Here is a 14,225-nt window from a genome sequence, read left to right as displayed (position 1 = left end):
GAGAGGTCCCTGGGCTGCGGGGGGGGGGAGGGAGGGCAGGGGTGTTGATGCTTCCCTCCATGGCAGCTTCAGCCCCCATCCAGGCGGCACCCATCCTCAGGCAGCCAGCTTGGCCAGCTTGGGGAGCACTGCAGCTGCTATGAATGACACGTGCCTCTGGTGGCTGGGGGGGCACAATGGCAGTGGGAGCGCAGTGGTGGCAGCAGGATCGGTAGGACCATGACGGCAGGAAGTGGGAGAGCTCCTGCGATGCCACTGGCACTGTCAGCAGTGAGGGAGGGGTGGCAAGCGCTGACCAGGGGTTGGTGACCACCTGCAGACGCTGCCGGCAGTGTCAGTGGCGGCTTTTTGTAGGGGGTATACTGTCATGCTCAGGGGGTGCATATGCAGCCACATGCATCCCCTATGCGTCACCCCTGGCAGCCGCAGAGGGAAGCACTGGGCCCCCATGCAGCTCAGGCAGGCTCCACGGGGGGTGGGAGAGGGAGGGGATCATGCCCACTGCTTTTCTTGGGCAGAGCTGGATTTGTTCAAATGATAATTTACAATCCGCTTAATTTCTCTGGCTTGTTCACATATTCACTGTACCTTAGGATCTGGTGTTTTCAGTATATTCATACCCAGTGCATGCTACTTCTGCCTTTCCCCCCCAAAAGGTTGAATTCTGCTCTCTAGAACATGGAGCAAATCAACACATAGCTCAACAAAATACCTGTTTTGGTACTTCCAATATGAGGAGTGTTTGACAAGTGTCTAATCTGACTTCTTTTTAGTATAGGTGAAGGCCCAACCAATCTCACAGATACAAACACTGATATTTAGATATGTTTCTTTGTTAGTTACTTTTTTTTGATCTATGCAAACCTTACACCAGGATGCACTGAAACAAATCAGTCATCAAGGATTTGAAAAACACAGAAGTAAATCTGTGATAATCAAGTACCTCCATAAGACAGAGTTGATCCAAAAGGAAATCCATGATGACAGCATGCCAACCCTGGGGGATAATGCCACTTCATATGCCACAGTAATAACTGGGCAGCTGAATTTGTGTTCCACCAGCAGGCATGCATGGTGTATATCAGATAGCAATATCAACTCTCTCTTTCACTGATGCATGCAGAGAATGAAGAATTAACCTATCTATATTCCTATCATAAATGTACAAATGTTTGCTTATGTGTTTTTGAAACTAAATTTGCTTTGACATCAGCGAGAGCATGTTCATATCTGCTTACATACATCTAAAGTACAATATAACAGTGTGAAGTTTAATAAAGCAGACAACATGACAGAAAACCAAAAGCAGTTTTATAAATGATCACACTGAAGTGGAATAAACTGTTCTGGATAATACACAAGTAGTAAATCTTACCTTTAACATTTTGCTCATTTTTAGAAATAAACAAAACTTTTTTTCTGAACTCATCAGAAAGAGGACTCTTATTGGGAGCTGAGGTTTGGGTTTTGACTCACCACTAGTTAAAATATTCTGTTAAACAGCATGGTGCCAAATAACCAGGATCCAGTCATCAAAATAATAATAATTTACAATGTATCAATAACAACTATTGCACGGCCTTCTGGCTAAAATGCTCTAGAGATTAATAAAATTATATCTTGAAAGTAGGGAATCTCTTTCAGCTATTACATTTAGATTAATCAGATACAACTCCACCCCAGTACACTGGTTTTAAAGCACCATATGAGTAAACCAGTGTATGTAAGAATCAGGACCCAAGTTTTTAAATGATGGCATGTGCAAATTAGTAGAACCTCAGCATTCTTCTAATGACTGAAAAACATTCAGACACAGAGTGAGGGTTTGACTATGAGGCTATTTGAATGCTAATTGCTCCTAAAATTCCAATGTAACTAATCATAGTTGTAACTAAAAAGATAGTGGATGTCCTAATCACTGGAAAAATAGGATAAACATATTCATCATAATTGTTTTGTGTGAGGGGGATTAGACAGAAATAGTTTGAGTCATCAAGCTAATTTCCTGAAACTTCTGAGCTAATCTACATTTGTAACATTTTCAAAATGCATCTTGTCTCCTTAAGAAACATGTTTTTTTATATTAGGTTGTCTATTTCATTAAGTACTGGATGTCCTGGTGGTATAATGCATTGTATGAGAAATACTGAAAGAGGCAAACTTCAAAGGGAAATTATGCTAAAACTAAAATAACTGCTCTCTTATGCTGTTGTCACCAGGAAAAAAAAAAGCTCAAAGGTAGATTTTCCTACCTAATTTCGTATCTAAGAGTTTAAGGTCACCATAGTGCAGACTGAGGTGGCTCATGACAGCTGTAAGTAATTCACAGATGAACTAATTTTAGAACACCTCAAAGCAAATAAGATTTGTAACAAAATGCTGGTTCTTTTCAGACATAATCAGAGTCCTAGCTTCCCTCTTCTTTGTAAGAACTTAGAGAAAAGAGGGCAGGGAGGGCTTTACTTTGATGTCATAGGTAACCCAGTAAATAAAGCTTCTATTTTATATTGTTACTAGATTTTTATGCTTCAGCCGTAAAATACTATCATTTAAAATTACTATTATAAAAAAGGCTAACAAAGGCAGTATAAAAAAACCCTGGCAATTTTAAACTCAGCAGATTTTTAAAAGAGGAGATATTAGACAAATTATTAAATAGGCTCAGTTTATCTAAGTTTTCTACTTTGCAGATGCAGCACAACTGGAGGTATTGCAGATGTACTGAAATCTGCAATTGCTATCTGTAGAGCTGCTAACTTAATTCCTATGTGCCTTTGTAGTAGAATCCAGTATTGAGTCTTATCACCATTACCAGAAAAATGGTACTGTCAACAATTGCCTGTGTGATTAGGCACTTATCTTTTGATGTTCAGTTACCTTCTGCTTGTTAACCTTGTCAAGGAGGGGCACGGAGGAGAACACCAACCAAATGAAACCTGCAGTAATTACTGTAATTCCGAGAGAAATATATTCACTGGAGGCAGGCAGTTCCACCCTCACAATCAACCTTTCTGCAACTCAAGGAAAACACAAACATGGCCTGGCTCAGACAAATTAGGCATGAACAAATGTTGCACATTAAATGAGTTAAAGGACCTTGCTGAAAATTACAAGGGCTGTTTGGGGAAGCAGTGAATCCCATTAAGTCAGAAATAGGCCTAAAAGAAAGTAGGCTTTGTGCAGAGACTTCCAGATATATTTACAGGATTTGGTTATCTCACCCAAGGCAATTCCAGGCATAATTCTCAAATGCATCAATACTGATAATGGTCCAGGGCTCTTTGGGAGACATTGAGAGGAAAGAGGAGATCATCAATTCTATGCTGTAAGACTAATAATAACAATAGCAATAATACCTAGCTATTATATAGCATTTTTTATCCATAGGTCTCAAAGTACCTTACAAGAGGGAGGTAACACGGATCTAAAAAGTAGTTTATATGAATCTCTAAACCATAACTTGATTTTAATAATTTCCAAGCTGGAAAAAAGTACATGGCTTTTAGTGCAACAGCCACATTTTCTTTTTCTGTTGGCATTCCCTGAAATGAATTCCTGTCTGTTACACAGCATATGTGAACATCTACTACAGCTGAAAGAATTATTCCTATATTATTGTAACTCCTTCTGTTACATCAGTACAGCTAAATGACCCTGTCTGTAAGAAGCAGTGTTTTAATATGCATTAGCCTTTCCTCCCACTACATTTAAAGGAGGACCACTGTTGGTTATTTTACTTAAAAATGTAATGAGAACAAGTTTACTCCATTTCTCTTTTTTTTCCCCTCATTGTATAAGTGCAGTTCATGAAGGACAGTGCCATGACATCATTTTTCTGCATTTTCACTTGGTCCATTCTGGAGGAATAAAAAATCTAGGGATGCTGGAAGGTAGAGCAAACTAGGTAAAGGGGCATACTGCCACATTCATGCATAAAATATGCACACTTGTAAATATGTTTTGATTTCAAAGGTTAAAGAGAGGACAAGTTGAGTTAAGTTACAGAAGCATTATGAGACGATGGTGGCAATACAGGTCATAAGGTGCAATGTTCAGCATAAGTCATGCTGCATGTAATACATAATAAGTAGGGGTCTACTTAATTCGCGATGACACAGATTTTGGAAACCAAAACATTTGGCATTGTCCTCAAAATCAACTTAGAAAAAAACTTAATAAAAATAAAATGCTAACTCCGCAGTGGGAGCCAGTGGTCCTCGCTGCTGCTGAAGCCCAGCCTTGCAGCCTTTGTGGAGCAGGGAAAACACCAACTGGTGGAGATGGCACAAAGAGCAGCAGACAAAATGGTGGCCACTCTCTCATCCTTCCTCCACCCCACTGGGGCATCTGCGTCAGTCAGCACCAAGGGGTACAGCTGCATGAAGAGCAACCAGCAGATGAGATGGTGGCCATGCCTTTGTCCGTCCTTCCTCTTCTGGGGCCTTTCCCCCAGTCAGTGATGGGGGCCAGGGCTGCCTGACTGCATCCAGGAAATATCCATTGAATTTGCTATTAATGCCACAGCAAACCAGCAAAAATTGTTTAGCTTCTCTGTGATTTAAGCAGACCTGTAATAATAAGGATCATTCTTTGAGAACTTCACTCCAGCATGTAACATCATTGCAATCAAGACGATAATAAACATTACAAAATGGACTGATTTCTATCAGCTTTTTAAAAAAATGGCTTGATGATCACATGCTAATTATGTGGACCTGTTACTGTGAATGACAAATAGTAGTTTCCAAAAGGACATTTTAGATAATGGCTTTTTAAGCATTAATTGTGCTCATCATCTTCGAAACCCCCATTCTGTGAAGGATTAGAAAATATATTCTTAATGCCATGGTAGTTTATTGTCTAAGGAATAAATAGAGCATATAATAGTGAGAGGCATACTTTAGTGTCTATAGTTGGCTCTATGATGACTGAAAGAACCGAGGAAAGTTAACTGCTTGTAAACAGAGAAGAAATTAGAAGGAGAAAATAAGGTGCTCCATTTGACGAGTTCTCACACTATCTGGGCAATTTTAGAAGTTGTTTTACTTCTGCAATTAGTCTTTCTTCAGTATAAAAACTTGTTGGATTTACTTCAGATTTACATCTGTGTAATTGAGTTAGAACTAAATCACGACATATACAGTTTAGCATATTAGACTATGTGTGAAAGGGTTGACCCTGTGGTTTGTCTTGGGTAGCCTGTGGAAACCCAAACAGCTCAGTATACTGTAGTAGCTATGTGTGTATGGGAGATCTGTGACTGAAGACCAAGGTACATGACCAAGTGTTGTGTGTACCTCTCATTACACTGTCCTAATCAGGTGCACAGAATAAAGCAGATCTTGATTAGACTTGCTAAAGCAAGTACTAAATGACTGCACAGTAACAACCGTGCAGCTAGGCACATATGTAGACATGCCCAAGGACAACTGGAGAAGGTTTAAGGAATTCTTTTCCCTATATTTCCAAGCCATTGTTGCAAGTCAGAAGATCTGATTCACAGGCACTTGGTATTTTTAACAGCCTTCAGTTAAATCATGTAGGAAAGACTATGAAACTAATAATCTGGAGTCGGTGCCATCCAACTGGTTCTGCGTGAAGGATTAAACGTGCGGCCCACAGGCACCCATCCAGCCACCATTTCCCCCTAGTTTTTGCTGAAGCAGCCAGTTATTCTAAGGCAGGGCAGAACAGCAGGAAAGGACCTGCAGATCTCCTCGCCCATGTTGCTGTAAGGGAGGTGCAGTGAGAGTATGTGAGACTGCATTGGTGTGGGTACTCGTGCTGCTGCTATTAAATCTCTGATAGGAGATAAGACTCTGATTGGGATCTGGGCCAAAACACACAGAGTAAAACTAAGGGAAGAAAGTTGGCAAGGCAATCTGCATTTCCCAAGCTATAAATACTATGCTTGATTACGGAAGGAAAAGGTGGGACTGTACCTTTAGAAGGCTTTAACAAGAGTCAGTCAGAAACAGCTTTTATGCAATGCACAGGCTTCTGCTACACAATACTGATCAATGAAAACTCAGACAGTGAACAAAGCAGACCTCCATCAAGCCTCAGCTCCAAGTGATTTCAGAACAACTAAACCAGCTTGTGAAAGGAGGGAGAATACTTCCCATTACTGCAAACCTGATTTTCCTTCTACTTTTCATGCAGTTTTGGTTAGAGAGACTTCTGAATGGCATTCTGGGAGAAAGGAACGAAAACAGGTGAAGGAGGGAGAGAAATAGGGCAGATATGCACAGTGGCCAGCCATTAATAGGTGTTATTATTCAGTTGAACTGAAAAGCTGAATTGGTAAAAGTGAGGGAGTCCCAATTCAGTCCTGTTTTGAAAGCACACCCTGAGATAAACTGCATGGCTGTAAAGTGCTGCTCAGAGATATATTTGTGAAACTCACCCTGGCAACTCCAGCAAGGAAAAATTGCATGTCTGAAACTGCTGCCAGGATGTTCTCTCATCAGCAAATCTGAGAACTACCTCCCTCTTTTCATAACAGCTACTCCCTACTCTACTATTATTATACTAAGTAGAATATCAATGACCCCTATCATGGTCTGAGCATGGGAGTGGGCAATTAGACTTCCCTGGGAAGCATGAAGGTGTTGGTTGGTTAAAAGGACAGTGAAAGAAAGAACAATGCAGGGAGAGGCTAGGAGCAAAGAGTGTAAGAGACTGGAGGAAATCATAGGAGAGCATAAAATCAGTGAGTGGAAGGAGGACTAAAATATACATCCCCACTCAAAATTTGGGTGCAGGTAGATGTAGGGAAAAAACTAGAAAAAGGAATGGCGTATACGTAAACAGCAAATGCATTGAAAGCCTGAAAAATAATGAATCAAGTTACAGGTTCTAAAGGCTCATTATTTTTGCCAGGGGGGAGGAGAAAGGGACAAAAGTGATGTAGACACTTTTGAGGGTGGGAAGGGGCAGGATGGGGTGACTAGTTTCCACCTGATCATGATGGCAGAAGGAGGGGATAATACACCTTGTTTCATGAACATAGTAGCCACCATTGTCTCCTGTTTTATTCTACCATTAACACAGTTGTTGGATTTCCTGTGATTCTAGGACTAGAAAGATTGGGGTCAGAAATTCCTCCTTCCAGCCACGACTTTCTCCCCCTTCCCCTTCTATCCCCTCCCACAATCCAGATTTTCTACTTATACGGTATAAAATGTCAAAATAAAGTTTGGGAGCAGGGGATTTTTTTGTAGGGAGAGATACCCAGGGAATTCTATTTTAGGAGAAGCTAAACAACTTTTGGCATGAAGTAAGGGGTTAGTCAATACCATTTTTAGTCTTTGTCTCTTAAGTAGCTGAACTTGGGGAACATAGAGAATTTTCCTGTGTGATTTGTGGGTTTTAAAGGATTTTAAAGTGTTAGCCTGCGGTTTCTGTAATTTAGTGCTCTGTGTGGGCTTTGTTCCAGAGCACCAATACAGAGGGAGCAGACAGAAGTGCACCTTCCAGCTGTAACTGAGAATGTTTTGCAGGAAGCATTTGGAGTTACATCAATCCTCCAGACCAATCAGAAGTTCACTATTGGTTCCAGGAAGGAGGGGAATCTAGCTGCTGGCTGCCAGTCTGCAGATGGTTTTTCTTAGCAATGGCCCATCATACCTGCCAGCCCATGCTGTTTCCAGAATGGTAGAGGAGAAAGGGAGCAGAGGGAGCTTTTTCTAGGGGTTCTCAAGTACCCCTAGAAGGGGTGGGTTGGGTGAATTGGAGCCCCCTCACCCTGTGGGACTGGGAGGCAGAACAGACATAAGTTACAGAAGATGCTGTTTTGAAATGTCTTCATCTGAAACTTCATACAATGAGGGTTCAGATTTTCACCAAATCGGCCATTTTTTACATGGTCTGCAGCTGTGCACTTATGTTTGGTCATGGCTATAAACTGCTTTCTGTGGCCAGATTGAGCAAAAATTGTCACTTCTGTCTTCACCCAGAATGGCAACAGTATATATACCTTTGTATCTGGCATAATTTATGGCTCCTTTCAACTGTGGACTGGGATTTTGGGTTCCAGTCAGGATCACGTGGAAGACATGAGATTTTAGAGGATGCAGAACCTTCATTGCTACCTTGCAGTTTATAGTATATCAGGGGCCAGGGTCATCTGGTGCCTGCACTGAAACAGCTCTGTTGGACAGAGTGAGATCATTCCAGTTTGATATTAGTTGCTAATAAGATTATAGTCTGTGCATGTAAGCATGGACTCTGTCTCCATATTTCTGTGTCCATAATTCTTAGTGCATTTTGGCTGGTTGAGAGCTGTTGCTTATGGGAAGACTGACATGATCTTTGATTTCTGACATGATCTTGGAAGATATGATGCACAAAATAAGAACCATCTTAGCACTCAATGACTATCACTTTGGAGGTTTATTTGCATAACTTTTTGCCTCTATGTTTTTCAGTGCATTTCTGCTGAAACGTGGTTCAGGGCAGGAGGCAAGAATAAGCATTTCTATGTATTTATTATTTCAGGTTCTTGTAATGCCCCTGTCCCCACAGTAACTGTCTCCAACCTGAATATTCACCAGAAGTCTCTGTTCTTACAAGATTTCAGTCACATTTTGCAGGCTCAAGATGTGTGGATAAACATATGAGCTTCTGGGCATTTATCAACAGCAAACAGAAACTGCTTGACCAACACGGGTGGATAATTTCCTAGTGACACTTTTTTAATTACCATTAAACAATTATCCCTTGAAGTAGTGTGCAAAAAACAGAAAGAGTATGTCTCGGCTTTAGCACTGAAATGGAAATGGAGAAAATGACCATTTTATGAATTGCTATTCTACTGTTAAATTATATTGTAGTGTATCGGGTAGTTTATGTATGTGCACTAGTCTATCTGTAATGCATAGGACTACTCGTGTGTGCCATTACTCTATAGTGCTCACAGTAAGGAGAGAGTCTCTGTCAGTGCAAATGGTAGGAGCTTCTGCTTTTGACACAGAAGGACACACGTTCAAGTCCCTGTGGATTCTGCGAACCTGCAAATTGCCACTGTGCTCAGCTCAATGACACAATGAAATACTTAGGTGGCAATGAAATTGCTGCACTATTTAAAATGGAAAATAAAGTTGTCTAATGAAGCAAAATATAGTCAAATGTAGATCCTGTCAGTCACAGAGATTAGTAAGGGAAAGGAACAGCGCCTTCAAAATGCTGTAAGTAATCAAAGAGAAAAGAGTCTTTTGAACATTTTACTACTTGGCTGCTCAGGAAAAACTGTTTTCCTCACAGGAAAAAACCTTTCTTTAAAGGTTCTTCTTACCCCAGAACAGGAAACAGTACATCTTTTATTCATATAATCTATAGAGCTTGTCGTATTTGTATCCAAGGTCTTATGAGAATACTTTTCTATCTAGGAACATAGTAAAAAATGCTGTCCAGTGCTTTTCAGTTGATGTGAGGCCACTAAAAAGTAACTGTGGGAAAATGGGAAATGCATATATATGGAACAATGTGTAGCAGACCTGACATATTAAGGTCACTAATCACTGTAACATTTTCTCTTTTCCTCTCTCCCGTTCCTGCTACAGGACTGTTCAGCATTCTCACCTACACAAAGTCTCTTTAGAGCTGTTTAGTACAATGTTTTTCTCAATACATTTTGCTCTAAAACAGTTACTCTCTATCAACTGTCCAATTTAATTACAAGTCCCAAAACTGAGCCTCACTGCTAAACACAGCTAGTCACCACAAATACATCATGCAAATAGGCAGCCATCTTCACTTGCTCCTCATTTAATAAAATGTTCTGTGCATGTTCACTTTCCTGATTTTTGAGTGCTCAGTTTGAAATTAGTTCTGGCTACTTGAAAGATCACTTCTGCATCTGGTTTCATAACAGCCTAATGAGAGCTGCATTTTACTAGAATGATGAAGCAGTACACTAGTGAGGAAAGGGCTGTGACTGCATGCAAGGAACTTTAGCCACAGTGAAAGTTAAGAAAATAGAAAATAAAGAGCCATTATTAAAGTCACTATGTTTAAAGGAAAAAAGTAGCTCAATCTCTTCCCTCAATATCTTTCCCAAAACAGTGTACTTTTTCTTATGGATTCATTAAAAAGCCCCAACAAAACAAAAGAGCAAAAAACCCCACAATAACAACAAGAAACCTTCTTAGCTAGTAAAGAAAGAAGAGAGACTAAAGGTGCTCAGATATGAGACCAGCCAAATGAATACTTAGATAGGAAGGTAGATGGACACCATCCATTAAATCTAAAAATGATATCTTATTGCATTTTTATTGGCCTCTATGCCTAAAACTGTGTCCTCGGCATGACTAGGAGTGCTTGTGCTTGGGTGCACATAGCACCTATGTCATTGTGCTTGCACAAGTCAAACTCAGAAATGTGAATATGAGTCAGTGTAGATATATCTTTAGGTTAAGTGCAGACAGTGAAAAAGCCCAAGGGGAAATCTATTCAATCTTTGCAGGTTTCCCTAAGGTCCATAAATTGGACCAATAATGAACTGAACTGATATTTAGTTTCCAGTTGAGACAAGCAGCCAGATGCCTGCACTGACCCAGGCCAGAAGAAGGGGGCACTAGAGCATGCCATTGCTGAGCCCAGTCAAGTTGGGGCCACTGTCTGTCTGCCCAGCACATGCTCCCAACCCTCTGCTGTCCCCTCACAGAGGGGGAAAGAGCCCCACATCCAGGTGCCAGCCCCAGGACTATTTAGCATTTTGCACTCCAGGGCTCAGGGGACTGTGGAAAGGGGCAGAGGAACCCCCCTGAGGCATGGGGCTCCCCCTCAATGTAGGCTGAGTGGGTGGAGGAGGCAGTCCCTGCCCAAGGGACTGCTCCCCGACTCCCACCTGCAGGGGCAGGGCTGAGTCACAGCAAAATCAGAAAGGGAGGGGATGAGGGAATCCACTTTTGTTCCCACCACAGGGCACACCAAGGCTCAGGGAACCCTGAACTGGGGCAGAGGAAACCCCCTGAAGCATGAGGCTCCCTCCACATGCGCATTGCCTCGGGGTTAGGAGGCAGTACCTGCCTGGGGGACTGCTTCTCCCTTCCCATCTGCAGGTGTGGGTCTGAACCATGGTCCATCCACAAAGGGAGAGGGGGTGGAAGGAAATACCCCTCTGCTCCCAGCACAGGGCAGACCAGGGCTCAGCAGACCCTAGGCTGGGGGCTTGTTTCCCTGCCTTCTCCTCCACATTGCTGACAGGTGCAGAAACAGAGGCTTTTACTGCTTCTGCTCTGTGACAATCTGGGGGTGTGACCAGCTAGGCACTGGACTGGAGCAGTAGAGCATGATCCTTGTCTCAGCAGGCCACCCTTTGGTGGCAGGGGGGAGCGGGGGGCCACCTAGCATACTGGGATGCCAGGGGACTGCAAGGTAACTTGTGTCAGGTTGGGATCTGAGACAGAAGTTTGATAGACTGGTCTAACCTAAAGTGATTAAATCTGATACTACATCCATCTGGATGTATCTTAAACTGTGTTCAGCCATTTTGAAACCAATCTACGTGCACTAAACTTCTGTTCTGTTACAGGTTTACACTGGTTTCCAATCACTTACACCAGTGTCTGTCCCTAGCCTTAGTTTTTTTGGAATGGTGCATAAAGTGCATCACTTAAGCCTGACTGTATGACTTTAGACATTAAGCCATTTTAAAATTGTGTACTCTCAGACTTTTTTAAAAAATGGGACAGCATGTACGGTGTCTTTTACAGAAAATTAATCTTTACGCTGATGAGCAAGTATGGTAAACTTCATCTTCCCTCCCACCCCCCAAAATATGAGAAACTTATGAGGAAACATAAATAGAATTCATTTCAAAGTATAACCTCAACTATTTATATTTATACCTTAAGGCTCAGTCCCTCATTCCTTTTTCAAGCAAAACTCACATTGGTTTAATAATCAAATGGATTATGTCGCCAGTGCTGTAAGTAACACTAAGTGAGTAGTTCTGTGAGAACACACATTATTAAGAATAACACAAGTGAATAACTAATTCCAGTGTTTTAAAATCTGTGGAAGAACTTGGGAAGAGCAGGACTGGAAATGATTCTGTGAGAAAACAAATTAGGTAAGTTGCCTTTTGAAGCCCAGCAATTTCTTTATTGTAAATCAAATCCATTCTCTGGTCAATAGTTTGGATATCTAAAACATAACCTTCATTCAGACCTCTCTCTCTTAAACAAGGGCTATTGAATGGTTGTAGGTTCCATCCTTTGCTTTAAGTCACTTAACCAAATGTCAATTTGTTAACAGTGTTTTTTGTATCATTATTTCTTGACACATTAGAAGATTATATACAACATAGAATTGAAAACAAGTTCACTTTGCTCTTCTACTCACCAGCAGTAGGGGTGAGGGGAGGGGGAAAGGAGGGGGGAGGGCACAAAGGGTTGTTTTGATGTAAATTATTAGGAATTCAAAATCATGACTTCATCAGTTCTTGAAAGGACCTTACTTATACCAGTGGAAAAAGCAGGAACTAATAAGCAGTAGGGTCCTATAAGTAGTTTCTAGAGATCCCAGTAATATAGAGATCTCAATTTTTGCACACGACTATTATAAATTCTGTGCTGCAGGATATTCCCCAGAAAAACAACAAAGAGCAATAAATGGCATTGCAGAACCCATTGTGCATGAGAGTGTACAGACTTAAAATTCTTGTCTGCATGGGATAGAAAATAAACCCCATTTGTGCAGAGGGATATATGGAACTTCTGAAAAACAAGAGATGGGTCTAACTTAGGGAGGGTTTTCATCTGTCTATTTTGATTTATTCAGTGATTTGTTTTACCTTAACAATGATGACTTAGTCTACTGAGCTCAGGCTCCACACTTCCTGAAAAGAAAGCAGTTTTATCCTATATTTTTCAAACTGCCCTTGTGGGCATGTATTGAAGGAATCATTTCTTAGTTGGTATTGTGTTCTAAAGCTAGCCTACAAATAAGCTTATTTAACAAATCAAGGTACAATGATGCATGCTGACTTAAATAATATTGTTCTGATTTTAAATTAAAGAAAAACATCAATTTGTCCAAAGAAGTCTGTAAAGACAAGAATTTACTTTGTGATAATTTATACAGTTGGCTTTCTACTGAGCTTGGGTAGGCATGTTTATATGTATTTGTAACAGGCTGGCTGGCAGAGGTTTTCAGTAGACTTCACACATTCAGCTGTAACACACCCCAGTCTTGTAGGATCTATAGACCAGCTGTGGGCAGCAAAGTCTGATTGCAGGTTGCCTTGAAGGACTGAGCAGCAGACCCAGATCAGTAGCTTGCCACAGGGAGCTAAAAGCTCCTAGGGATGGGAGGTAGGGTTAGGCGGGGGGGGGGGGTGCTTAGTTGGTGGCTGCAACACTGGGCTAAGGACCCTCCCAGGGTCTGGCAAAAGTCCCTGGCTGCAAGGCTGGAGGCAGCAGCCCTGAGAGCAGAGCGGGAGCTCACAAGAGAAAGAGAAGAAAGACTACACTGTGGTGCTGGGGGAGCAACACAAAGCTGGGAGCACCTTTTTGTGGTCTGGGAAGAGACCCCAGGACCCCAGTCACCCCTTTATGAACTGTGTTTATAGACTATTTGAGCTAAGCAAACACCAAACCCACTGTAGTATGCCTTTAAAAAAAAGAAGTAGTAATGTCTTTTAGAACAGCAAAGAAAGATGAGGCCTCAAAATAAATGAAACTGATGAGCTCAGGGAATCAAATGGAAACAAACTGAGATACCCTACTTAAACCTTTAACAGCATGTGTTGATAACCACACAGCTCATATTTAAGGACATTGATTTCAGAGATAGGCAAGACTGCAAAGGGGATTTAATTTTGTAAAGCAACAAGGTGTGTACACATGTACTAAGTAGACTTAAAATAAGGCAACTTAATGAAGTAGACTTAAGTTAAGCCACATTGGAGTGTACACATGGGGCTCATGTACACAACATGATTTTTGCCCTTTCATGTGCTGCAACTGTGTGTCTGCTTGCACAAGTGGAATTTCTCAACACTTTAAAAGTATTTCTAGAGCATTAAACTAAAATTCCTTGTATGTAGTTTAGTTTGGCTCACCAGGAATTAAAATGTTGTGTCCATGGATTTGTTGCATGCAAACACAAAGGCACTCAAGGATGTGTAATGAGCCTCTTTGTCCATGAGTTGGTGCTGTGACTTTTTTGTAGCTCACCCCTTGAAATTGCTTTCACTTTCAAATTGCTTCCATTTTTTT

Source organism: Gavialis gangeticus, unplaced genomic scaffold (genome assembly GCF_001723915.1).
Source record: "Gavialis gangeticus isolate Ggan-Ray unplaced genomic scaffold, GavGan_comp1, whole genome shotgun sequence".
Classification (NCBI taxonomy): domain Eukaryota; kingdom Metazoa; phylum Chordata; order Crocodylia; family Gavialidae; genus Gavialis; species Gavialis gangeticus.
Note: the sequence above shows the minus strand (reverse complement) of the source record.